Source organism: Drosophila tropicalis, unplaced genomic scaffold (assembly GCF_018151085.1).
Source record: "Drosophila tropicalis isolate 14030-0801.00 unplaced genomic scaffold, ASM1815108v1 contig_1002, whole genome shotgun sequence".
In the NCBI taxonomy this organism is placed as follows: Eukaryota; Metazoa; Arthropoda; class Insecta; order Diptera; family Drosophilidae; genus Drosophila; species Drosophila tropicalis.
The window spans coordinates 1,267,192-1,294,176 of NW_027172360.1; the positions used below are offsets into that span (position 1 = coordinate 1,267,192).

The 26,985-nt window shown below is 39.7% G+C and overlaps 1 long non-coding RNA gene across 1 annotated transcript in view; it reads right to left on the reverse strand.

Moving 5' to 3' along the window:
• Positions 1-15,043: 15,043 nt before the first annotated feature.
• Positions 15,044-26,985, reverse strand: part of LOC137574769 (uncharacterized) — a 38,171-nt gene continuing 26,229 nt past the window's right edge. Inside the window, exons 2-3 of the long non-coding RNA XR_011032049.1 lie at positions 15,274-15,325; positions 15,044-15,209 (exon numbers count right to left, since the gene is read on the reverse strand). This is a non-coding gene — a long non-coding RNA (uncharacterized lncRNA). The remainder of the gene's footprint in view (positions 15,210-15,273; positions 15,326-26,985) is intronic.

Here is a 26,985-nt window from a genome sequence, read left to right on the forward strand (position 1 = left end):
AGATCTCCCTAGCCGCGGCCTGAGTGCGCAGGAAATGGTACACAAGGATTTGTGGTGGCACGGCCCACCATGGCTACGGGAACCACAAGAGTCCTGGCAGCGAGCGACACCACTCCCACTAGACACTACCTTGGAGAAGCGGGTAGTGAAGGTCCACGTCGCGATCGCTAAGCCAACGAGATACTATCTCGTTTTTCCAATCTGGCACGTGCCTTACGAGTGATAGCATATGTGATCCGTTTCGGCAGAAGGTGTCGTAAACTTCCAAACGATTACTCCGGGGAGGTGACCTCTAGCGAGATCAATCAAATACTCCAGGCGTTGATCCGAGTCACTCAGCGTGATTACTTTCCGACGGAACATCGGTGTCTACAGCAGAAGAAATCTCTGCCCACGTCTAGCACCATTCTCAATTTGAATCCTTTCATTGACGCATCAGGTGTGATCCGAGCATGTGGGCGCGTGCAACAAGCAGCGGCCCTTAGTTATGATGAGCGTAACCCCATTCTGTTGCCAGTAGTAAGTCCATTGTCCCGGCTGTTGGTGCTTTTCACGCATCAGATCTCTCTCCATGGGGGCAGCCAACTGGTAGTCCGTCTCATCCGACAGAGATACTGGATTCCAAGACTGCGGAATCTAGTAAAATCGGTGGTCAATTCATGCAAAGTCTGTGTGATTTGCAAAAGAAGGCTGCAATCATCCTGCAATCCTTTTGACATCAAGAGTTTCACCGGCCGCGCTTGCCGCATATCAAAGGGATATGTGTGTGTCTTTGTTTGCTTTTCCACCAAAGCCATTCACCTTAAAGCAACGTCGGATTTGAGTACCGAAGCATTTCTGGCAGCATTCGCTCGCTTTGTATCGAGGCGAGGGTGTCCCCAGCAAGTGCAGTCCGACAACGGAAAAAACTTCGTAGGTGCATCCAGAGTGCTTGAAAAAGATTTCCTAAGTTCTACCCAGCAGAAAATATTATCCCACTACAGCCATCAGAATCTGTCCTGGCATTTCATCCCTCCCGGGGCACCACACATGGGAGGGTTGTGGGAGGCTGGAGTTAAGAGTTTTAAAACTCTGTTCTACAAGGCCACCTCCAACCAAAGGTATACTTTTGAAGAGTTCTTTACGCTGCTGGCTAAGGTAGAGGCGTGTTTGAACTCGCGGCCGATTTCTCCTATGTCTGAAGATCCCACCGACTCTTTAGCTTTGACCCCAGGCCATTTCCTAGTGGGCGGTCCATTGCTATCCGTGACGGAACCTGAAATCAAGGATCAGGTACCGTCTATCATTAACCGGTGGCAGCGTCTGAAGGCCGTGAGTCAGCATTTCTGCACCCGATGGAAAGAAGAGTATCTGAAGGAGCTACATAAGCGCAATAAGTGGCGATTCCCTTCTAAAAACCTTGAAGTGGGCGATCTGGTGGTACTCAAAGACGACAATCTTCCATTTAATGAATGGCGTCTCGGGCGAATCCACCAAACACACCCTGGCAGTGACGGCAATGTCGCGTCGTCGAACTGCTTACCGCTCGCGGTATTGTGAAGCGTCCCGTCGCAAAGTTTATCTTTCTTCCTCCAGAAGAAAGAATTCAAACCCATTACGTAAAACTACAGTAGCGTCCAGCACTTGGTCCTTCCTCCCAATTAAGAAGGGCCGAGCTTCCAGTAGTAATATGTGTATTCTATCGTCCTACATTAATCCGCTTTCTTCATTATTTGTCCCGGCAGCTTCCTGATATTCGTCAACCTAGATCCCATTTCCATGACTCCGAGACCGCGTTCAGTACAGGCATCGAAAGAGGAGCGCAGATGTTCGCGAGGAACTGAGTCCTTCCGTTGCCGAGTCTGTCGCGGAATCCATCCTCTGAAGCGATGCCGTCGCTTCCTGCGGCTGAACGTGGAGAAGAGGATGAAGGCAGTGCTTGCGAATAAGTACTGCGCCAATTGCCTGGCCGACCAACATTCCGGAGGAAGCTGCTTAAGCGGTGATAAGTGCCGAATATGTGAGGAGGATCACCACACGCTGCTCCACTTCCATGAACAGCCACGTCGACGCACTCCCAGCTCCGTCGTACGCCGAGTCACCCCTGAGTCCTCCAGACGAAGGGTCGCACCAACGCCAGCCTCCGATCCAAAACTGACCTTGACCACACTGCTGCAGCACCGCAATCCGCATCTGATGCCCACGGCGATGGTGCGTCTTGAGACGGGGGGAAAAACCTTCGACGTGAAGGCCCTGGTGGACCCTTGTTCTGCGGTATGGGGACGTCACTGGCCACGGCCTTTAAGTTGACAGCCGTCAATATAGGGGCAGAGAAAGCGGTGGCAGCAGTGATCCGGTCCCCAATCAGTGAAGGATGGCGATTGGAGGCGATCCTGAAGGTGGTCGATGGCTTGTGCTGCCGCACTCCAAGCGCTCCGGTGGACCCGCAGATCGTCATTGTCTTTGGTCCTGGGCGCGGATGTGATCACGGAGGTCATGTTGGAGGGGAGTCTACCCGGGGTTGGCGGGCGGCCAATTGCGATGCGCACAGTCTTTGGCTGGACCCTGTCCGGAGCGTGCCTTTAGACTGCCTGGGTCTTGCACTCCTGCAAGGGGGGGAGCATGTTTATGCCCAACCGGGCAACACAAGGGTTAAAGGAGGCGGAAGCTTTCACCTCGCGACGCTCTTCCGATGATACCCATCGCTCTCCCCACAAAAGAACTCCCCACACTTCGCTCCAAGCGGGGCTTGGTGCCCTGCTCTTAAGTAAGCTAGTTTTAGTTGAATTATATACCTGAATATACATACAAGTGAAGTGAAATTTCTCTGCGTGTCAACACTTTACTGGGAGAAAAAGAGGAAAAAGGGAAAATTCATCTTGCTGCCCCAAACCAGAAGAAAGTTCGACCCCCCTACATAAACATTTGTTCTACCGGTTTGCCCGGTAGACATATAAACAACAACAATATATTGCCCCCGAGATCTTACGGCTTCCGTAAACACCACTCCACATCGCACTGCATCAATGACGTTTTAAACAATATAGCAAATCTGAAAGCTAGGGGCATGCACGTTTGTGCATCTTTATTGGATCTAAGCAAAGCCTTCGACTCTGTTAATATTCCCATTATAGGCAACAAGCTAATAGATTTAGGTTTCGAAAGAGTTAAAGAAAGAGTTTTGACTATGGGAAGAACAGAAATAAAAATAAGAAAAGGAGTAAGTCAGGGTAGCTGCCTTAGTCCAATACTTTTCAATTTCTACACAGCTGAGCTGCACAATATAAGCAACCAAATTAACAGCATACTATTTCAATATGCTGATGACTTTTTCCTGGTATGTTACCATAAAAACTTTTCAGACGCTAAAAACATATTAGAAAGACAAGTTACAGAATTTAGTAAATTGTGCAATAAAATCAACCTGTCATTCAACCCGTACAAATCTGCTGCTTAACATTTTAATTTAAGACGTAAACCCCTACAAATAATATGCAATAACGTAGCTATAAGGGACGTAGATAAAATTAACTACTTAAAAAGACTGATTAGCACCAAAATTTCTACGACCCAACACATAAAGGAAACGATTGCTAAGTCAAACAAAACAAATATGTTTCTTCATGAAGATATGTTTAATGGCTGTCGTTTTGGAACCCATCCCAAAAATGCAATTCTTTTCTATAAGGCCTTTACAAGGAACAGGTATGTATATGCAAGCTCTTGATTTGCAAATGCAACTAAAACAGTAATGGGCATCATAAATACTCATGCTAACTTACACTTAAGGAAGGCCTTGGGGCTTATTAGATCAACTCCAACTAATATAATATACCACCTAGCGGCCGAACTTCCACCAGAGTATAGAATTAAATTTACCACAGCAAAAGAACTGGTCAAGGTCTTCGCTTATGGCCTGCCAGCGGCGTCGCTTCTGTCCAGTGTCTTTCATGCTAATAAAACAAGTTATGCCAAAGTGTATGCTGAATTTAAAGATGTCCTATACAACATTACACCCATAGAGCCAACTCCTATACGCACACGAAAAATCTTCGTAATGCCAATTTTTCCAAAGGTGCCTTTAAAAACAAAAGAGATGCAAATGAAACAATGATACTCTCCCTGTATAAAGAAAAAATTAAGAACTTAAATTCAAAGAATTTCGACCTGATTTACACAGATGGTTCAGTTTCTGACGATTTTACTGGAAGTGCTTTTTTTCACTTGGGCTCCAACATCACAAAAAGCTATTACAGCAATAAAAAACTGTCATCATTGACTGCGGAACTCACAGCTTTGGGAAAAGCTGTGGAGTTTGCTGATTCGAATCACGTTCCTAACAGACAGTCTTGGAGCAATCCAAACAATTAGAAACCCCAAGAACAATAATTGCATTGCTCAAAAATGCCAGATACGATGGAGTGTTCACGCACATAAGCTGGACAATCAACGATGCTATCAATCATATGTACAACAAAATAAAACTGGAATGGGAAAGAGCGTACAATGAATTTTGTATAGATCGAAACAAAGGATACTGCCTTCTATATCCTTATGTGTCATCGCAACCATGGTTACAGAGAAAAGACCAATTCCATAGACTGGAGATAAAACAACTAAACAGAATACTAAGCGGTCACGATTTGACAAAAACACTCTATTCAAAATGAAAGTCGTTGACAACAACTTATGCGACACCTGTAACATTACAGAAGATATCTCACATATTATTTGTAATTGTTCAAAATGCTCAAACACACGAATGAACTTCCCAACACTAACAAAGTACAACGATATATATCGATTACTCGCGCAAGAGCCTATCGCCAACTACAAATCGATAACACAATTTACTAAGGCTGCCAACATAGAACTCTAATAACAATCTAATCCACATATAAATAAATTAAACTAAATAGCTAATTCATTTATAACTAAAACCAAAATACGAAACTCATCATCACGAATACGCTGTGGCGTTAACCTGTTATACACGGGGAGGCCAAAGAAATCTTCTGTTCAGAAGTAACTTAATATCAAAAAAAAAAAAAATATATATATATACATATTTTAAAAATATGGGCAAAAAAAATTTGAAAATTTTTAAGAGTAGCGCTGACCCTATTATCAAATAATGATGAAGAAAACGAAGCAATACTGTTTACGTTACACGACGACCCTATACAAGGAGGTCATACTGGAATATCAAGAACAATAGTGAAAATAAAAAGGCATTACTATTGGCGAAATATGACACGAGATACATCTCAACGTACATAAAAAAATGTAATAAGTGTCAGAAGTCAAAACCAACGAAACATACTAAAACTCCATTGATTATTACCGAAACGCCACAAATGGTTTTCGACAGAGTAATTGTAGACATGATCGGTCCATTTCCTAAATCAGACAAAGAAAATGAATGTGCAGTAACTTTAATCTGCGATCTAACAAAATACCTTGTAATAATACCAATTCAAGATAAAAGTGCGAAAACAGTAGCAAAAGCTATATCTGAAAATTTTATTCTGCGGTACGGTCCAATGAAGACGTTCATTACGGACATGCGAATAGAATATAGAAATTCAATAATTGAAGATTTATGCAAAAATTTGCAAACTAAAAACATAACTTCTACACATCATCACCAGACTGTAGGCACTGTGGAGCGAAGCCACCGGACACGATCATACATTTCAGTTGACAGAACTGATTGGGATGTATGGATGAGATACTTCGCATATTGTTTCAATACAACACCCTCTATGGCACATGATTATTGTCATATGAGTTGGTATTTGGTAACACTTCAAATTTACCTAAACAATTTAATAGTATAGATAGGATAAAACCATAGAACATAGAAGATTATGCTAAGGAATCAAAATTTAGATTAGAACAGGCCTATAAAAGAGCCAGAATTATGTTAGAACAGCATAAAGCTAAAAATAAGGAGGTATATGATAGAAAAATAAACAATATTGAATTAGAAATAGGAGATAAAGTTTTATTAAGAAATGATACGGGCCATAGGTTAGAACCTAAGTGTTTAGGCCCATATACAATAGAAGCAATATAAGATAGAGATAACATTTTAATTAAAGATAACAGGAATAAGAAACAAATATTACAAAAGGATAGATTAAAAAAGAAAGATTAAAAAAAAAATATATACAAAATTTTTATAAAAAAAAAAAATAAAAAACAAATCTCCATATTTCATGACACTATACATGTACATATATATAAAAAAATAATAGAAATTAACATATATATCATCAAGCAAGCAAACGACCCAGCATGTTTTATTTTATTTATTTATTTATTTATTTACGTCAACTAACGCAGCAGTCGACGAAAAAGCTTAAGCTAAAGACAGATAGTAATTAAATGAAGAAGGTAGCTTAGCTTTATATACAACTAAACATCCCCAGCCCGGTGGAGGTGTTTTATTTGCACAAGGTGCCAGCTATGCCCCGATTCACAGCCAATGTGGCCAGGGATGAGTTGCAGCCAATCCAAGTCCAGAATATTTTCATTGGTTTCGCTGTAGATGATTAAAAAGTATAGCGCGAAGAGAAGTGACAGAAAGATGAGGAGAGATAAGGTGAGAAAGGTTGTTAAAAGATTGGCAAAGAACACGAAGAGGTTCGTGAAGAGAGTAGTTAGTCAGACATCTACTAAGGTGAATAGGAAAAAAGTTTCTGGTCCGACGTGAGGGAACACAAAAATACAGCGTATCTAGTAAATTCGTAGAAATGACTTCGCCATTGACTAGTTTATGGAGAAAGAGAATGCCAAAAACAAGCCTACGGTTATAAAGTGAAGGAAGATTAATAAGAAGAAGTCTGTCAGAATAAGAAGGTAGGCGAAGACCCGGGTCCCAATTTAGACCGCGTAGCGCAAACTTAAGGAATTGCTTCTGTACCGATTCAATACTACGCTGGTGAACATCATATTGCGGGTTCCACACTGGCGAGCAATATTCTAGAGTAGGGCGAACTAACGAAGTGTATAAAACCTTTGTTACATAGGGATCATCAAATTCTTTGGCCCAACGTTTAATGAAGCCGAGAAGGCTGCTAGCTCTGTTGACAATTGAAGAAATATGAACATTAAATGAAAGTTTAGGGTCAAACATAACGCCTAAGTCTTTGAATGATGGAACACAATCTAACAGAACAGACTTAATAGAGTAATGAGCTAGGAGCGGAGACAAACGACTGAAAGTCATAAAAGTACATTTAGAGGCATTAAGGTGTAATTTATTAACGTGGCACCAATCACAGAACGCATCGAGATCTGATTGCAAGTACTGTTGGAAAGAAGGATCATTATAGGAATAACAAATCTTGACGTCATCCGCAAACATGAGCACGCGTGAATGAGCCAAGGCCAAAGGCAAATCATTTATAAACAATGTAAATAATAGTGGGCCCAGATGACTGCCTTGGGGTACACCTGACGTAACTCGAACAGTTTTAGATATCGAGGAACGAAAAGACACCTTTTGGGTCCTGCCAATAAGATACGACTTTAACCAACCCAATAATTTTGGTGAAAAACCCATGATGTTAAGTTTCGCGAGAAGCAAAGAATGATCAACCGTATCAAAAGCCTTACTGAAGTCAGTATAAATAACATCAGTTTGACACTTTTTACGGAAGCCATGGTGTACTAGGGTAGTCAATTCTAAAAGGTTGGTAAGCGACGAACGACCTTTCATGAAACCATGCTGGCAAGGAGAAATAGTGGATCTGGATAGATGTTGAAGGGAAGACGTAATAATTTTCTCAAACAGTTTAGGTATTGCCGAAAGTTTGGCAATGCCACGGTAGTTGGAAACATCCGATTTGCAACCCTTTTTAAAAAGCGGAATAATAAATGACTCCTTCCAAATATCAGGAAATCTACAAGTCTCACTCGATATAAAGAATAACCGAGCTAAAGGCTTAGATAGGGAAATCGAACACATTTTAAGGATGCAACTAGGTATATCATCAGGCCCGGGAACGAAGGAAGACTTCATAGATGACAAGCTAGAGAGAATACAGTCTTCAGTAATACTGGGAAAAAACATACAATTTAAATGTGGGATTGAAAAGGGATAGGGTGTGGGATCCGAAGCAGTAGTAGAATATGTCGACTGAAAAAATTTAGCAAACAGATCTGCAATATCTAAATCATTATTAGCAGACTGATCGTTAAGTCTGAAGGTGGAAGGTAGGACATTAGAGCGTCTTTTGGAATTGACAAAGTTGTAAAATCTTTTGGGGTTATTATAAAATTCAGCCTTACAGCGAACGAGATAATTGTTGTAGCATTGAGTATTTAAAAGACAAAATTGAGATTTAGCTATACAATAATTTGCATAGTCAAGTCGCGAACCAGTTTTTTTAAATCTTTTAAAATATCTCGATTTAATGTTGCGAAGATTAGAGAGCCTACGTGTGAACCAGACTGGCGAGCTGGAGACGGTAGAGACATTCACATAAGGAACGCATTTATCAATTAGAGAATTAAGAGCAGAATAGAAAAACTTCACTGCACAATCTATATCGCAGCACTCAAATAGAAACGACCAATCAAAAGAGAAAATAAGGCTGTTAAGAAGATTGAAATTTGTTTTACGAAAACATCTACGACGAGAATTTGAAATGTTTTTAAATAAATTAGTAACGGAATTGTAAGAAATAGTAACTTCAATGGTAGGATGATAAGGATCTTCAGGTTTCACTAGTGGCTGTGTTTGCGATACAGCACTAACAGTGGGATCAGAGACAAAAACAAGATCAAGGATTCTTTTAGAACAGTTAAGGAAAGAATTCAACTGATATAGTGGACATTCAAGTAGGCTATCAAGAAAAACATGTTGAGATGAAGGAATTAAGAAAGATAGATTATCATCAACAAGCCACGAAATATTAGGCAAGTTAAAATCACCTAAAACTATAAGAACATCACGATCTTTAAGACGACCAAAAATAGTTCGTAAAGCATCAGCATGGTGCACGTAGATCATGATATCAGAAGCTGGAGGAATATATGAACAAGAGATATATAGGCTAAAGTTAGAACATGTAACTTCGACGCAAATAAACTCAACACCTAAGGGGAGATCAATCGGCACCACACTTGAAGACAGATTCGAGTTTACAGCAATGAGTACTCCACCGCCACGACGACCAACACGATCAAGCCTATAAGAAATAAAATTATTAGAAAGAATTTCATTATCTAAAACAGAGGAGTTAAGCCAAGTTTCAGAGAAAGCTAATATGTCAGCCGAAAAGGTTTGGCTATCACAGAAAAGGTTCGACAGCTTGGTAAGAAGTCCTCTTACATTTTGATAATGAATGCAAAGACTAGACGTTATTAGTTTTTTGAAGCAGAAGATAAAGTAGGAAGGTGGACAGGCAACGGACGAGAGCGCTTATTGGGCGCAAACTCGTGTACAACTAGGCCCTCTGGCCAAAAATTAGGGTCAACCATAGCTGAGAAGTACTCATTTGGTACTGTAATTTTAAAAGAGGAGATTTCGCGAGGCCTAGAAAACTTAAACTTTTGAATTAAAACCTTAGCAGGGCAAATATTACCAATGTAAGCTGCCACAGACGACTCAGAAGTATCTGGAGCAAGCCTAGAAATAAATAATTGTTTGCGATGAGGCACTACAGTTAGTGGAGGCGGAGGAGCATTGGGATCCGCAAGTGATTGAGAGCCGGCATGATCCTGTGATTGATCAGAGTTCCCGTGAGGGATAGATTGAGGTACACCAGGGCTTGTAATGGGTACTTCAATCTGAAAAGAAGAGCATAAAGAGGGACAAGAAGATGGTGTAGGCGAAAGTAAAATCGGAGAGGAAGTAATAGAGAGAGCTGGCGACTGCTTACGAGGCAACTCAAGGGTACATTTCTTGTGCAATTTCTCAGAAGGTGGAACAAATTTGAATTGCGACAATAATTGAACGCTAGAGTCACACTCGTTTGACAGCTGTTTGGCCAGTTTGTTTAAAGAAAGAAACCTTAAACGAAGATCCCTATACATACGGCTAAAATCAAGCTGCTGGCTAGCACAAGATGGGCAAGTCCAGCGCATTAAGCCAAGCTCAGGCTTAGAAACAGACAAACCAGAAAATTTGTCGTAGTCGCGGCCATTGAGGCCAGCACATTTTAAGTGAATAAGATTATCGCAGAGCCAACAAGATATTGCTCTGTACTGATCATCAAAACGATCAGAATGTTTGCAATTAGGTAGACAACAAGCCATTGAAAAGCCGAAAGAAAGGCAAAAAAAATTATATATATATAAGAATATATAGAAAAATTAAATTCACAGCACAAATATAATTATTGATAAAATAATCAATAATTACAAATAAAACAAAGAGACAGCTAGAGTGCACAGCACAACAGAGAGTGCAAGAACAGTTATAAGCCGAGCTTTGAGAGGCGGCCTTACAAAAGTGATTACGCGGGAGAGAAGCTAAGCACAAGCACAAAGCAGAGAGAACAACAAAGCCACTAGCACTGATGGTATGATGGGGGCGATGAGGGGAGCAACTGCAGAAGCAATGACGAAAGAAAAAGAAAAAAAAAAAAATATGTAAATGCACCAAACACTAATCACGAAAAAGAAAAAAACTGTTTTAACTGATTAATTTGGCGAATTATGGAAATAAAACACAAGGGAGTCAAGCGAACAACACCAGCGGAAGTGTAAACAAACTAAGCACAATTAAAAATTGAGAAAAAACAATAAATATTAATAAAAACTCAGGAGCTATGCAAAAACACGACCGTCACGTCAGAGAGCAGAAAGCTTTTTGTTCTATAATATCAACTGATCGCTGTACTCAGTGAAACAAATGAATAATATTATAAACATATTGTATCACTGTGTAACAATATACAACAGCCAAGTGCCATGTCCCCATAGCATGGTGCTGGACATAGCTGAGTCGGCGAATCTAACACGTTCGACCACTCTGTCCTCAATATGCAACATCCATTGCAATGCATTGCGGCGGCAAACGTATTTATGTATGTATATACTTATATATGTACATACATACTTTTATGCAAGTATGCATACTTATGTATACATATACATCCATACATTTATACATAAGCAGACCGCTCCTCTGCCGGCGTCACTGGTAGCGCAGCTACGCGGTCTTTGCTATACTTGACCATTGTTAGCGAATTAAGAATTATTCAATGAACCTAATTCAAGAGCAAAAGATCTGCTTGTGTCCCTCATTTAAAATACCAATATAAATAATGAAGATATACTACAGTACAAACAAAAAACTTATTAGCGGTATCGTGGCCCGGTATGTCATCCGGGATGTGGAGGGCTCACAGCTCACCCAACTGCCGTATGATGGGGTACTAGAAGCCTCCAAACTGAAGCTGATAAAGACTGCACTTCTGATATGTAAACAAAGGCAACACTAGCCACTTAATGTTATTATTTACCCCCCTTGTTAGCAACTAGAATCGAGGTCAATTCCTCGCCAGGACGGCCGAGTTGTAAGATGTCATTTATTTAAGAACTATCGTTATAATCGACTTTGCACATGCCTTGGCACTAGTAGCGGCTACAGACAAGTATTCACTGATTTCACTCAGGACCTCTATTCACTATCCACAGCCGAAGGGCAGGGACTTTTTAAGTTATTCTACACCTATATAAACATATGGTTTAAAAGCTGTCATGGGGAAGTCAAATTTGAGACTTAGACGTACGCCATAAATCATATAATGAATGAGAGGCGGAGAGAGAGAATGCGTTTTGTAATCCTCCTTTATATATCCATCTCTTTATCTTGAAATAATTTATAAACAGTAGACATGCGTAAGACCGTGGACACACTCTATTTTTTTATTATCCATTTTGTAAATACTAATAACTTTTTTCATCAACAATTTATTTCATTTACCTGCAATAATTTAAATTTGCCGGCAAGTTTTTTTTTAGAAAAATTGGTATCTGAAAACGCAATTTGGCGTGCTTTCCAACATTGTCGTTAAATTTTGTCACACATGTTACCCGCAAATAGCTTTATTTAGCTATATTCCGATTTGGTAAATATTTTCCTAAGCCACTCGAGATTTTAGTGTTGAAAAATTAAAAACGGCTAAAACCCCGCTAGATCTAAACTGCGATCTTGTTGGTATTTTTCTAGATTTTGGCGTTGCCAGATTGTCTTGGTTTTTCCGGACATTTCGAAATGTTTTTTTTTTGCGGGTCACTTCAAACCGTGTTAAAATTTCAATTAAAATTTTCGTCGCAACTTTAAAACTGAATATTGTGCGATTTTAACAATCTATTTTGGATTTATAAAAATTTCTAAAAAAGTATGTTCTTTATTAATAGCATGTTTCATAAATTGCAATAATTACTTAAATCCTTTTTTAACTAAAAGCGTTTAAAAAAATACACTAAATATTGGCGTTTTTTAACTTTGGTGGAACAAAACAAGGATCAATGCCGGACTACATACACTAGGTGGGTCTCTTTGCGACTAAGAAGTGAAAGTTCTAAACATTGGAGAAATCTTCGACCATCATCGACCCACTTTTGTCGACCTTTGTTCTTCAAATATGCAAAGGAGTCCTCGGAATTAATCAAATCAACTGTTGGCGACATAAAAATCAAATAATCCAACTGAAACCTGCTGTTTTTCAAACCAAGAGTGGAAAAACATTTACGATTAAGTTTGATTTTTTCATGACAATTATTGATGGAAAAGTCTTAAACGAAATAACAAACACTTCCTCAACGTTGAGGTGTCCAATTTTCGAAAAACTCAAAAAGAATTTCTCGACTTAGACGATTCAACGAGTGAGGAGAACTGCTACGAATATGAAATTTCTCCGTTGCATTGCAGAATAAAGTGTATGGATTTTATTCTAAAGCTAGCTTACACACTTCCTCGGTCAGGAGAAACAAAAACGGATAATACACCTATTGAGCATATGCAGAGTAGAAAGGAGATTATTCAAGCTGAATTCTCTCGGAAGCTAGGAATGCAAGTTGACTGCCCAAAGCACAGATACGGAAATACGAATGATGGAAACACATCAAGGAGATTTTTTGAAAATGATAAAATAACATCTTTAATAACAGGTGTTAGTCAAGAGATCATTAAAGGGTTGGCTGTTGTCTTGAATGTTATAAATTGCAAGGGAATGGTAAATGGTGAAAAATTTGCCGAATATACTTCAAAAACTGCTCAACTTTTGACTGAATTGTATCCGCAAAAAAACTTACTCCGATGGTACATAGGGTTTTAGCTCACGAAAAGGATTTAATAGAATATTAGTGTTTACCAATTGGAGAGCTATCCGAAGAAGCACATGAATGTAAAAGCAAGGACTACTAAAGGTTCAGATACACAAATACATTATAAAATGAAGACTTTTAAGATCCACTTATTGCATCACTGAGACACGTGCGGTCACGAAAGGATTTGGAAAATAGTAACTATAGTCCTGAAATGTTGAGCTTATTAGATATTGATTTAAATATTGAAAATTATTTTGAAGAAAATCAAATAATTTTATTAACCTAAAAAAAACTTTTTAGTTTTCAAATTAATAGATGTATATTTGGCCGGCTCGAGGTCAAATTTTTTGGGTGAATAAAACAAAATAATAATAGTTTGTTATTGCTTTCCTATATATTTTGACCACTCATCGGTGGTCGTCTTCAGGGCAACTATAAAAACTTTTAATTGTGATTAACTTTGTCCCGTTGCACGGTATTTTATATAATACGTTACTCATGTCCATTGTATCAATCTTGCTTTTTGTCCTGTTGAAAATACTCCGTAACGTGTTGTTGGGTTTATGTGCTATCTGTATGTGTTCTGTGTCATAGCAATCCGAGTTTGCCAATCTTTCCGACAGTTGTGGGACATATGTGACGTACATAAAGCGTTTTGTCAAAACCTCTTTATTGGTTTTCTTATTGTTATATTTTAGTTAAGTCCTTATGGTGTGGTTTGGAAAGTCATTATCCTTTAAAATTCGTCGTATTTCTTTCTTCGTTTCTTCGTGAAAAATTGGGTCCGATATGTTGAGCATCCGTTGTATACAACCTCTTGGTCTGTAGTATTTAAATATTTCTGGTCTGTAGTATTTAAATCGTTAAGTATACTATCCATTTTTTTGTCATACTGAGTCTTATCCATTGCAACTGTCTTATTCCCTTTATCAGAAGTTAAAATTAATATGTCATCATTCTGTCTAAGAAATTTCCTTGTTTGTTCCACTGTGTCAGGTATTGCACGATCAGCTGCGTCTTCTTTGTTAGATGTTTTGTGGTCTTTTATTAATAAAGAGAATTTTGTGCGTGCTTCCTCTTGTTTCTCTTTGTCTTTTAGAGTCTGTACTAGCTCCTCTCCGTCTGCTATATATTTAAAGAGAGGGAATTTTTGTCTTCTCCACTGGGATTGCGAACTTAGGGCCTTTCGCCAGTAACGCTTTTACGTCGGTCGGAAATTCTATATTCGTCTTATTTACAAACCAATCGTTTGTGTTGTTGTTGTTCTTGTTCAAGAGAACGCTGTTCCGTTGTTTTCGTAGTCTCTCATGTTTGGATCCGCGATGTCTCTTCAAAGTTCTTGATAATTTTTCGGCTATCGTGCTCTCCCTCTCCATGAATGTTTTAAAATCATTTTCGTCCAGCTGTACTTGTAACTTTTTTGTTGCTTTTTCCTTCTCTTTGTTTTGTCTGGCTAGTATGTTATGTTTATGTTTTATTAATAAGCTTAATATCTTTGTGTGAAAATTATGAGTATGTCTTTCTTATATTTTATTAATGTCCGAATATGCGTCAGTATCTTTTGTAAAAATCCTATTGTATTTTGAGTTATTGCTAATAAATTTTGGGACTAATTTTGATTTCCTACATTTTAAGAGAAATTTTATGCTAGAATTAAGTTTTACTGATTTTTTTATTGTTGATTGGTACTTGTTAATCACCGTCTTATATTTGATATAGTTGGACTTAATTTCTGCATAAGCCATGGTGTTGGAACATGCTTTCGGCGTGACTTGCGTTCAAGTTAATTGTTGATTTTTTGCGACCTTTTATTGTTAGATGTATGTTTTGCCGGCTCGAGGTCAAATTTTTTGGCTGAATAAAACAAAATAACAATATTTTGTGTTGTTCTTTTCCGATATATTTCGACCACTCATTGGTGGTCGTCTTCAGGGCAACTATAAAAACATTTAATTGTGATTAACTTTAACATAACATATTTTAACAACAAGAAATACCTACTTATTTTTACACGTCCGCACACTGTGAAGTGGAGCTACACACTGACTTGTCCCTAAGTTTTTAATTTATGTTAGAAAATAAAATTAAAACATTAAAAAAAATAATAAATAGTTGTTTAAAACAATGAAAAATTCCGTTTTGTGATTGAAAAAACATAAGTTCAGTCCCTTTTTTAAACAAAAAACATGCTTGGAAGTATTTTCCGACTTTTACTTTGAATATTACAGCACCATCAAACTTGGCAAATATTTATTTTGAAGCTTGAGGTATTCTTTATCAGCTTTCTAAATTTTTAAAATCGCTTTATCGGTTTAGAAGCTATGATTTTTGCAATGTAAAATGAAAAGGGGCCCCACTGTGCGTCGTTGTCATTAGTCTTCCACATTTACGATGAAATCTTGCAGTTGATTAGAGGTTCCCTAAAAAGTAGCTCTTTGATGAAAGCCAGGATGTCAGCTGAATTTAAAAATGTTGAAATGTTGGACGTGTTGCGTGCTGTAGGCGTCCCGTTTGTAGACGATATAGTGGTGGGAAGGTTCAATGGAACTCAATGGAGTTTTTGGTGGGTGGGCAAACTGAATTTTCACTTATTGGTCTTGAGATTCGCCTGGAAGATGATCTTTTTATTGTTGTTTGGAATGTAAATCTTTTTGACATGCTTTGCAATTTTGTCGATTTGTAGCATTTGAACGATGCTGTCGAATTGTGAAATTCGAAGGAAATTCTTTGGTCGCCTTTTAGTTATCATCGATTGATTCTGTAGGCTGTAACAAAGCCAACCTGTATACATATTTGTAAGTTAACACCATACAGCAGCATTAGCGGCTGCAGCAGCATCAGCCGCAGCGGCATCAGCAGCAGCAGCAGCATCAGCAGAACGGGCCTGTAGGCCGAAGCCGGAGGTGGCTGGGTTGAGAACACCCAAAAAGATGAATAGAGGAAATAAACTATTATAACGTGAGATCTTAACAAAGTCTTGATTATTGGGTGGTGTGCGTGCCGTTGGGGGACGGAAACCAAATCCTTGCTACGGCAAGGTGAACTCCTCAAATAAGAGGAAGTTAACTGGCGCCCGAGCAGGGACCGTCCTTGACAAACGCAAGGTTCCTTGGAACCTTGACAAACGCAACATTTCTTGTTGCTCTGCGACTGCCGCTACGCACCTAAAATTCCTATGAAATAAAAGCAGCGCAAATCAATTGTTTCAATTGCTCTGCGTGTGCCAAAGTTCCTTGGAAATAAAAATAGCGCAGATCAAATATTTCTATTATTATGCGTGTGAGTGTAGCAAACACAATTATTCTAGTTAATCTGCGACCGTCGCGAAGCAGTTTAAATTCCTGTGAAATAAAAGAAACGCAGATCAGCCCTTGATTTGATGTACAATTTTCGTTTTAAGATCACTATCCCTGAATCTGTCAAACAGACAAGTCGTGGTTTATTTTTCATATCACCTTGCCAAGGATAAATAAATTCTCTGACAAATAAATAAGTCAATTTTTGTTTTGTGTAACCGGGGTTAAAAAACCTGTCGGTGAATGGCATAGGTAAGAAATTCATAAAATAATCAAAAAAATAAAAATAAAGTTTAAGTTCAAATCTCCATCAGTGCATGATATAAAAATAAAGAATATCCGCTGAAAATTAAAGTGGTTGGAACTCAAATTTAAATTTGGAAGTCGAATTTTACATTCCCATTGGCGACACAAATGAAAAAAAATTATAAAAAAAAAAAGAAAAAGGGAATAACATACGTTCAGTAATTGACGGGCACTCGTGAACGTTGCGGTTGGCGGTCACCTACGAAAATATTAATGAGTGTCAAATCCACCGCATGTGGCAAGCTTATGAAAAATAGAATAAAATAAAAAATGCGCAGGTATTGGCCACCAGTGGTGCTTCCCACCGAAGGTATCCTCCCAAATGAGGATGTGGAGTCACCTCCACCTAAGTAGGTCCTTGTTAGGACTAAAAGGGGTAATGGAGATCTCCCACAACCGACATAGGGGGGCATCACGATAGACAGACTTGCGACAATTAAAAACGAAAATATTAAAAAATTGAAAACAAAAAGCAAATAAAATTGTGTATTAACAAATAAAAAAAAAAGAAAGAAAGAAACACAATATGAAAAAGAAAATAACATATATATAGGGAATTAAATACATTAACCACAAAAATTTGTACATCCAAACACTTATTCCACTTTTCATCTTTTCACATAGCACCATCGTTCTTTGGAGAATTTGGAGTCTTTGAAAAAAGGAGGAACTGCAAACTACACTATTATACTTGGAGAAAGAAGAAATACTTACAACATTAACATACGATAATTAAATAACGGGTGAGTGAAGAAATTGCCTCTTAGAAATTGTACTTCGAAGGGATTAATGTAGATAGGAAAAAAGTAGAGGGAATGTTAAAAATACCGCCTCCCACCAATCTGAAACAGCTCGAATCCTTTTTAGGCATGACATCATATTACAGAAGATTCATCAAAGATTATGCGAAAATTGCCAAGCCCCTAACAATTCTCACCAGAGGAAAAAACGCACAAATCAAGGCCTCACAATCCAAGAAAGTTTTCATTGAGCTTAGTCCACTGGAACTAGAAGCGTTTAATGACCTTAAGATCCTTCTTTGTTCATCGGAGGTTTTAGCTTTTCCAGATTTTACAAAACCTTTTCATCTTACTACCGATGCGTCGGACTTTGCTCTCGGCGCCGTGTTGTCCCAAGTTAGCTCAGGAGAAGATCGTCCTATAGCATACATCTCAAGATCGCTTGACAAAACTGAAGAAAGTTACGCCACCATTGAAAAAGAGATGTTAGCCATTGTTTGGGCTCTGGACAACCTACGAACGTTTCTATATGGGGCTGGCTGCATAAAAATCTATACGGACCACCAGCCGCTTACGTATGCCATGAACAATAGGAACTTCAATGCAAAGTTGAAACGTTGGAAGGCGAAAATTAAGGAATATAATCATGAGCTGATCTATAAACCGGGCAAGGCAAACGTGGTTGCGGATGGCAACAATGCACAGTGGACAACAAGACGCTTCTGACCTTATTCCCCATATGGAGGTCCCAATAAACGTTTATAGAAACCAGATTATTTTCGAACCATCGCGATCTGTCTATTCTTGTATTAACCCACACCCCGGGTTAAAGCGTCACCTAGTCCCATTAAAAACATTGACCACTTCAGAGATAACTAGTTTGCTAAAGACTTACATCATTCCATATGTAATTAATAGAATAAAAATACCTAAAAGTTATTTACAGCTCCTACAATCATGTTACCCAGATTTCTTTAAGGCCTACAAGCTTAGGATCACACAGAGACTGGTAACTGATTTAGTAGGAGAAGACGAGATTCTCGAAGCAATTGATAACGAACATCGCAGAGCCCATAGAAATCCCGAAGAGGTCAGACGTCAGATGTTAGAACGATGTTATTTCCCAAAAATGGCAAACAACTTGTCAGATCTGCAAGGCACACAAATATGACAGACACCCTAATAAGCCCCTTCTACAGCCAACCCCTGTACCGAACTATCCGTGCGAAATTCTACACGTGGACGTCTTCATGTTGGAAAAGCTGTATATACAAATTTTCCAAATTCGCCAAGCTTTTCCCTCTAGAATCTTAATCGGCTCTCAAACTACGTGAAAAATTAGCAGAAGTGCTTCACTATTTCAAGGCACCTAAAATTTTGGTGATGGACAATGAGCGTGGCCTCCTTTGTCCAACAGTTCATAATTACCTAAGATCATTGGAAATAGAGGTATACCACATCCCAACGCAGCGAAGCGAAGTAAACGGTCAAGTCGGAAGATTTCATTCAACATTCTTAGAAATCTACAGGTGTTTTAAAATAGAGTTTCCGTTACTTAAGGTAACTGAACTCGTGCCTATGTCAGTTGATAGGTATAATAACTCGGTCCACTCAGTGACGAAACGAAAACCGGTTGACATTTTCCTTGATAGGGTTTCCCGAATAAATTATCAAGGGCTAACAAATTTCAAACGCGAAACATTTGAGGACATCAGGAGGCTGATCGAACGTCGACAAGAACTTGCCATTAATAGACAAGTTAAAAAAAAACCCATTCAGTACGCCGAAGGGGAAACGGTCTTTGTTAAAAATAAGTAGATCAAGGGTAAGGAAATGAAGTTATACAGTAAAGAAGAAGTACAGGAAAATATAAAAGTAACAGTTCGGACTAACTCTGGTAAACTCATTCACAAGGCACACCTTAAATCTAACTGTAAGCGTTCATAATTCGCACATTTGGCCTTAATACTATTAATTTTTCATTGTTGCTGTTTTTTCTACGGTTTTCTTTGGGTATGTCGTGATTAAAAAATTATTCGAAATCACTCTCTTTTCAAAATAATTGGCACTCTTCACAAACCTAGTAAATAATAAACAATACCATTTAAGAACACAGCAGCAGCAACGCCAGCAGCAGCGCCAGCAGCAGCGCCAGCAGCAGCGCGAGCAGGAGGAGTTTGGAACGGGCCTGGAGGCCGAAGCCGGAGGTGGCTGGGTGGAGAACACCCGAAAGAGATAAATAGAGAAAATAAACTATTATAACGTGAGATAAGACCAAAGTCTTGATTATTGGGTGGTGTGCGTGCAGTTGGGGGACGGAAACCAAATCCTTGCTACGGCAAGGTGACCTCCTCAAATAAGAGGAAGTTAACTTGTGTGTAATTATTTAAAATTGCCATTTCATGTTCAGTTTGCAATGCAATGCAATGCACACTGCGCATAATTATAATAAATCGGACAAGTAACATGCAAAATATAAGTATGAACGTGTTTTACTATGAGGTTCAGAAGGGTGGAGTAGTGGCGCTAGAGTGCCTTCGTGTTTGTAATTGTTAGCAATATAGTAAATGCTATGACGCATGTAAAACAAAATTTAATAGACTTATGTACATACATTCGGTTTTCAAAAATTTTAATTTTTTTCACTTGGTTCATGGTATTTCGAAGTCGGCGGGACGACCTACTTCATTTTTATTTTTAAAAATCCTCGAAATACATACATAAAAAACCAACAAATTACAGAAAAAATGATTCCATAAAGTTTGTTAGGTGCCGAGAAAATCAAAAACAAAAAAAATTCGCGTCCGCCACTGTACGCATGCTGTTTTGAAAAAAATAACATTACAAAAAAAATGAAGTGGACTCGCCGACTTGGGTATACCATATACCAGGTGAAACAAATATTTCAAATTTCGAAAACCAAATGTATGTCTATTAAATAATTTTTACATGCTCGCTCACTCTACAAACACACGAGCACTCTTGCGCCACCACTAGCCCCAACGGCCAATTCTGCCATTATGGACCGCGTAGTAAAATACGTTCATATGCATATTTTGGGAAGTGGACGTGGCAAAATATGAGAAAATGTATACTCTGCGCGCATACTAAGTCAGTATATATACTAAATTTAATGACTTTAGCTTTGTTAGTTTCTGATAAAATCTGTTTTGTTTAATTTGCGGGGGCGGAAGTGGGCGTGGTAAAATTTTTAAATAGCCAATATCTGCGCGTCTATAAAGCTAGCCTGCATACCAAAAAAAAAAATTAAAACATAAGTACAGTGGTAGATCATACACAACGGAACGGAATCAATCGCGAAAAATCGTTACAACAGCACAAAAAAAAAAAAATAAATAAATAAAACATAAGTACATATGTAGTGGTAGATCATACACAACGGAACGGAATCAATCGCGGATAATCGTTACAACAGCACAAAAAAACAAAAAAAAAAATTAAAACATAAATACAGTGGTAGATTATACACAACGGAACTGAATCAATCGCGAATAATCGTTACAACAGCACAAAAAAAAAAATAAATAAATAAATAAAACATAAGTACATATGTAGTGGTAGATCATACACAACGGAACGGAATCAATCGCGGATAATCGTTACAACAGCACAAAAAAAAAAAAAAAAATTAAAACATAAGTACATAAACATACATACATACATATATGTATACAGGTTGGCTTTGGTACAGCCTACAGAATCAATCGATGATAACTGAAAGGCAACCAAAGAATTTCCTTCGAATTTCAAATGCTACAAAAAATTTACATTCCAAACAACCATTAAAAGATCATCTTCCAGTCGAATCTTAAGACCAATAAGTGAAAATTCAGTTTGCCCACGACCAAAAACTCAATGGAACCTGAGTCGAGAACCAGAGTACTAGTCGCAAAAGTGAAGGGTTGGTACTAGCGCGAGAGCTAGAATTCACACTAAAAAAACACTGAAACTAGAACTTAAATAAATTGGAACAAGAACAACAACAATGGGCGTTGCGTTAGAAACTTTCTTTTCTCTCTCTCCCTTCTTAATTTCATTTTTTCACTTCTAAATCACAAGCAACGCTTATTATTGTTGCCTTGCAATTTATTTAAGTTCTTGTTTCAGTGTTTTTTTAGTGTGAAGAGATAAAAAGAAATTAAAGTTGTCAATACACAAACACACAAAAACGCAACAAGAAGTACGGTGCGAGTTATATTTAATTCATTTAAATTAAATTGGGATCGTGATGCTGATAGAACAAAATAAAAGTTGTAAAGATCTGTTGAAAACGCGAGAGTTTAAAAAAAAAAAACACCTCCGTCTTCCTCGAGAGCGTTGATGTATTCAAATTAAATCAAGATATTCTAAAATCTGTTAAAAAAGGACAAAAAAATTTTACATTACTTTCTAAAGCAAATTTTGGTAAAACCGAGTTCACGTTCGGAATCACCATAAACAAATTAGTTAGGAGCACGTCACAAATTAAAATATTCAAATCATATCGGCCTGCGTAAATAGTAATTATAGAGCTTTGTTGGAGCATTGTGACTAATTTTAAATACATACATTCTACTTTATTTTCACATATATTTCGATTAAGAAAAATACACGAGACCTTTTTTTTTTACCTAAGAAAAGCACTTTAAATTAAATTTTCCTCTTGTATCAAGTTACAAAATGGTATACATATGCGCATAAAGCAAACTCTATGTAAAAAAAGTTTATTTTTTATTTATTCTGCCCGCCAAGGTTTTTGAAACGAAGTTCCTTATCGCGTGTTATGAGCAGGGAACGAGACGGGTCAAACCGTAACGTAAGAAAATTTAACGCTTGCCGATTTTGTGAGAGAGACAGTGAATGTGTATGTCAGGGCCCGGCATATCCTCCGGGGGACGAACACGTTCGGTACCTCTAATGCGTGTAACCGAACGGCTGCCCAAGTCCCCACACAAAAAAAAATCAAGAGCATTTAATATTAAACTAACTCTTAGTGCTAGTTTGAAAAAGTGTATGAAGAAAATAGTGAGTTATAATAAGTTTCTCAAAAATGCTGTTTCGGATGTTTTCAAACACTGTGCTCATAGCTCTTTTTTTATTTCTTGATGCAACCTCTTTGTGGAGAAAAGGTACCAACATTTTGGAGCAACATAGAAACCGACCACATTGTACTTTTGTCATGTATAATAATGGAATATTCACTATTGGTTGTTTCTAATTAAACTGTGATATTCGAAAAAATGGGCATGGCAAAACTCGATGGTTTCACTCTATTTCGGGTCCTGCGATTTGGTCCTGCGATTTGGTCCTGCATTATTAGTTTTTTAAGTGATCACGATGGTTTCATAAAAAAAATGTTTGCGAAAGTTTTTGTAATATTGTTGTTCATACATATAATATGCAGATATTGTATAGAAAGTTGAGCAGAAGGCCTCGCCGCTAGCGATCGCATATAGGGGCAAAATGTAAACATTTGTAGTCCCTTCAATTATATCAAACTTTGTTAAAAAAAGTTTTTAAAAAATTAATATTTTAGAAGTTAAAAACAAATGAAAAAAAAACCTTTTCACAAAATTCGCGAATCGCTTATGTAGATGGCTGTGAACAAGTCACGGAACGTAGGCCGTTTTAAGTAATCTCCCGTAAAGACTTTTGTGTCAATTGGTGGCAATCGACAACCACGTTCTGCTGGTGCAGAGGTAGGCCCATGACGGTTCGGAGGAGTAGGAGCAGACGCTTCGTGGATAAGCTCATTTAATCGAGCCGTGCATCGCTCGTACACCTAATAGCATTTGTCATATTTAGCTTGGATGGCTAAATCTTCAGTGTTATCGTCTTTACTATCTGGGAGTGCCTCGCATTTCTCATACTCCTGCTCGACCTTCTCCCACAACGCTTGAACTCGATCACGACGGACTTGAAGCGTAAATACGCTGACCTCGGACAGTGAAGTGACGTGGTTGTCGACTTCAAACTGAATTAGTTTATCGCTAATGGAGACAAACTTCTTCAAAGCCATGGTGGAAGCAACTAAAACCCTTTTGGTTTCGGACCGAGTGACTCTTGGGGCGGTTACCAAAATCTGTGGAAGTGGTACCAATGATTTGACCTCTTTTAGGCTTGCTCGTCGTGGCTCTGACGTGGCTTGCTGAAAGGTCGTGCTTGGTGGTGCGGACGTGAGAGCTAATGAGCTAGAGAGGGTTTGAAATGCTCGGGACGGAGGAGTAGTAGGGCTGGTACTCCTCTGGCGCTGACCAGGAGCAGCAATTGAAGATTTGCTCGTGGCCGCAGTGTTCTCAGCTTCTTTCTCGTCTTTTGACGGGCTCGTGCTCATAACCCCAGAGAATGGCGGTTAAAAAGTAGTGAGCTGGTTTGGCACGGCTTGAAAATTACCGAAAAAACAGAATGGTACGCTTGGGAGAAATTGGAACACTACCCAACCACTCAAAAAACGGATTTGAAACGCCTTGAAATAGATAAAAAAAAAAAACTAGAAAACGAGCTGGTACGTTTGGGATGACTTGGAACACTGCCAAAAAACCCTAAGAACGGCTTGGAACGTCTTGGAATCGCAATATAAAACCCAATGATACGACTTGGGACACTTGGAACACCTTGGAAATCAAATTTATAACCAAACATACAACATGAAACGCGTGGAAACACTTTGGAATTGAAATATAACTCCATAGATACGACTTGAAATGCGTGGAAACACTTTTGAATTGAAATATACCCAAAGATACGACTTGAAACGCGTGGAAACACTTTGGAATTGAAATCTAACTCCAAAGATACGACTTGAAATGCGTGGAAACACTTTGGAATTGAAATCTAACTCCAAAGATACGACTTGAAATGCGTGGAAACACAAATTTTTAATAATTAAATATTATTCGATCTTTCCCTCAACGTGACCCTTCAACATATATACCCCACAAAGTGCCTGCCAACCTAGGGTATACAGCACAGCTACTTTTGGTCGTTTGTTTTGTGCCGGTCTTTGGCACATGAGCTTGCAGCTGTGCTGGTATACTGCAGTTAAGCGGGACTTATGTATGCACGTATGTATATAGGCTGCAAGGGGTAGCGGGATTTTGTTCGCGGGAATGGAAAAATATATTTGTGTGCGAAAAAAATTAAGAATTTTTGTGGAATTTATGTGTGTATGTATGGATATTAATATGTAAAATTTTATGTATGGAAAAATATGTATATATATGTATATGTATGTGTATCAATATGGAAATTTCATGTATGGAAAAATATGTATATATGTATATGTATGTATGTCTATCAATATGTAAAATGTTGGAGTACATATATATGTATGTATTTAAATTTTTTTTTTTTTAAATATGAAAGTATGGAATGGCAATATGCAGAGGTGTGAATGGATCGGATTTCTTTATAAAATTTAATAATTTAAAATTTTATTTTGGTTTTTTTTTTTTTTTGATGTGTCTAACTGATATGCCCCAACTTTATAGGGTGTCGCGGGACACAAGAAATGTCTAAGTGTGGCCTTTATAGTTGAAAGGGTGGTTCACTTTCTCCTTTTTTTTTTTTTTGCTTAAAAAATCTTTTGTAAGATTCCAATTATTTACAAAGTCTGTTAAATGCTCATGCATATACCGAAACCGGTATTGTAGTATCGATTGTTAGTACTGAGTATCGATTGTTAGCGATAAGTCCTCGATAGGTGGCAGACGGCGTCTCTCTTCTCTTCCGGCGACGCAACTAGCAAGTTGTCTCTGTGGTTCACTTTCTTCTTTTTTTTTTTTTTGCTTAAAAAATCTTTTGTAAGATTCCAATTATTTACAAAGTCTGTTAAATGCTCATGCATATACCGAAACCGGTATTGTAGTATCGATTGTTAGTACTGAGTATCGATTGTTAGCGATAAGTCCTCGATAGGTGGCAGACGGCGTCTCTCTTCTCTTCCGGCGACGCAACGAGCAAGTTGTCTCTGCGCAGAAAACCAAAGATTAAATCCGAAAAATACAAATTAATCGTTATCATTTTTACCCAATAATTAGGTGTTTACAACTCAGAAGTGGGATGACCACCCGAAAGGATACATATTTCGGGACACGGCACGCCACACGTTTCACATCTAGGACGGCCGCCTCCACACCCACCGCTGCTGGTGCACCCACTGCTGTGACTACCGCTGCAGTACCGGCGGCCACTGGAGCCGCCGCTGCTGCGCCTGCCGCTGCAGTACCGAGAGCCGCTGTGCCAACTGCTGACATACTCGCCCCTGCCGGGCCCGCCGCTGCTGGGCCAACTGCCGCCACACTCGCTCCTGCCGGGCCCGCCGCTGCCGCAACCGCCCCTGCTGGGCCAAAGGCTGCCATACTCGCCCATGTTGGGCCAACTGCTGACATATTCGCCCCTGCCGGGCCAACTGCTGACATGCTCGCCCCCGCCGGGCGAACTGCTGCTATACGAGCCCCTGCTGGGCTAACTGATGCCACATTCGCCGCCGCCGCTGCCGCAACCGCCCCTGCTGGGCCAACCGCTGCCACACTCGCCCCTGCTGGGCCAACTGCCGTCACACTCACCCCTGCTGGGCCAACCGCTGCCACACTCGCCCCTGCTGCGCCCGCTCCTGCCGCATCCGCCCCTGCTGGGCCAACTGCTGCCATACTCGCTCATGCTGGGCCAACTGCTGACATGCTTGCCCCTGCTGGGCCAACTGCCGCCATACTCGCCCCTGCCGGCCCCGCTGCGGCTATATTCGCCCCGCTGTCACCGCTGCCGCCGCACCCGCCCCTGCTGTACCCACCGCTGCGGTGTCCGCCGCTTACAGGCCACCTCTGCAGACTGCCGCCGCTGCACCCGCTGCCACTGCTGTACCCGCCGCCGCTGCACCCGCTGCCGCCTCTGCACCCGCTGCCACTGCTGTACCCGCTACCACTGCTGTACCCACCACCGCTGCCGCTGCTGCACCCGCTGCCACTGCTGTACCCGCCGCCGCTGCCGGCGCATCCATTACGGTACCTGCCGCCGCTGCCACATCCACTGTACCTGCGGATGCTGTGCCCGCCGACTATATGTCTGCCATGCGGGATGCGGCCTCGCTCGCCGCCCCCGTCACTGGTCCCGACGCGGACCCATGGGAAGAGATGCCCGCTTTAGTGCCCTCCGTATCGACTGCCGCGGCCGCCATCACACCGGCCACTTCCGCATCCCCAAGCCTGGATGAGCAACTGGTGACGCTGCAGAGACAACATGAGTTGCTACAGCTACAGCATCAAATCCTCAAACTGCAGCAGGGGATTGACGAATTCCAAGCACCGAGGCAACAAGTCAGTGACGTGAGTGTCATTGAGAGCATGGTGGCTCGATTTTCAGCGGATACCGCA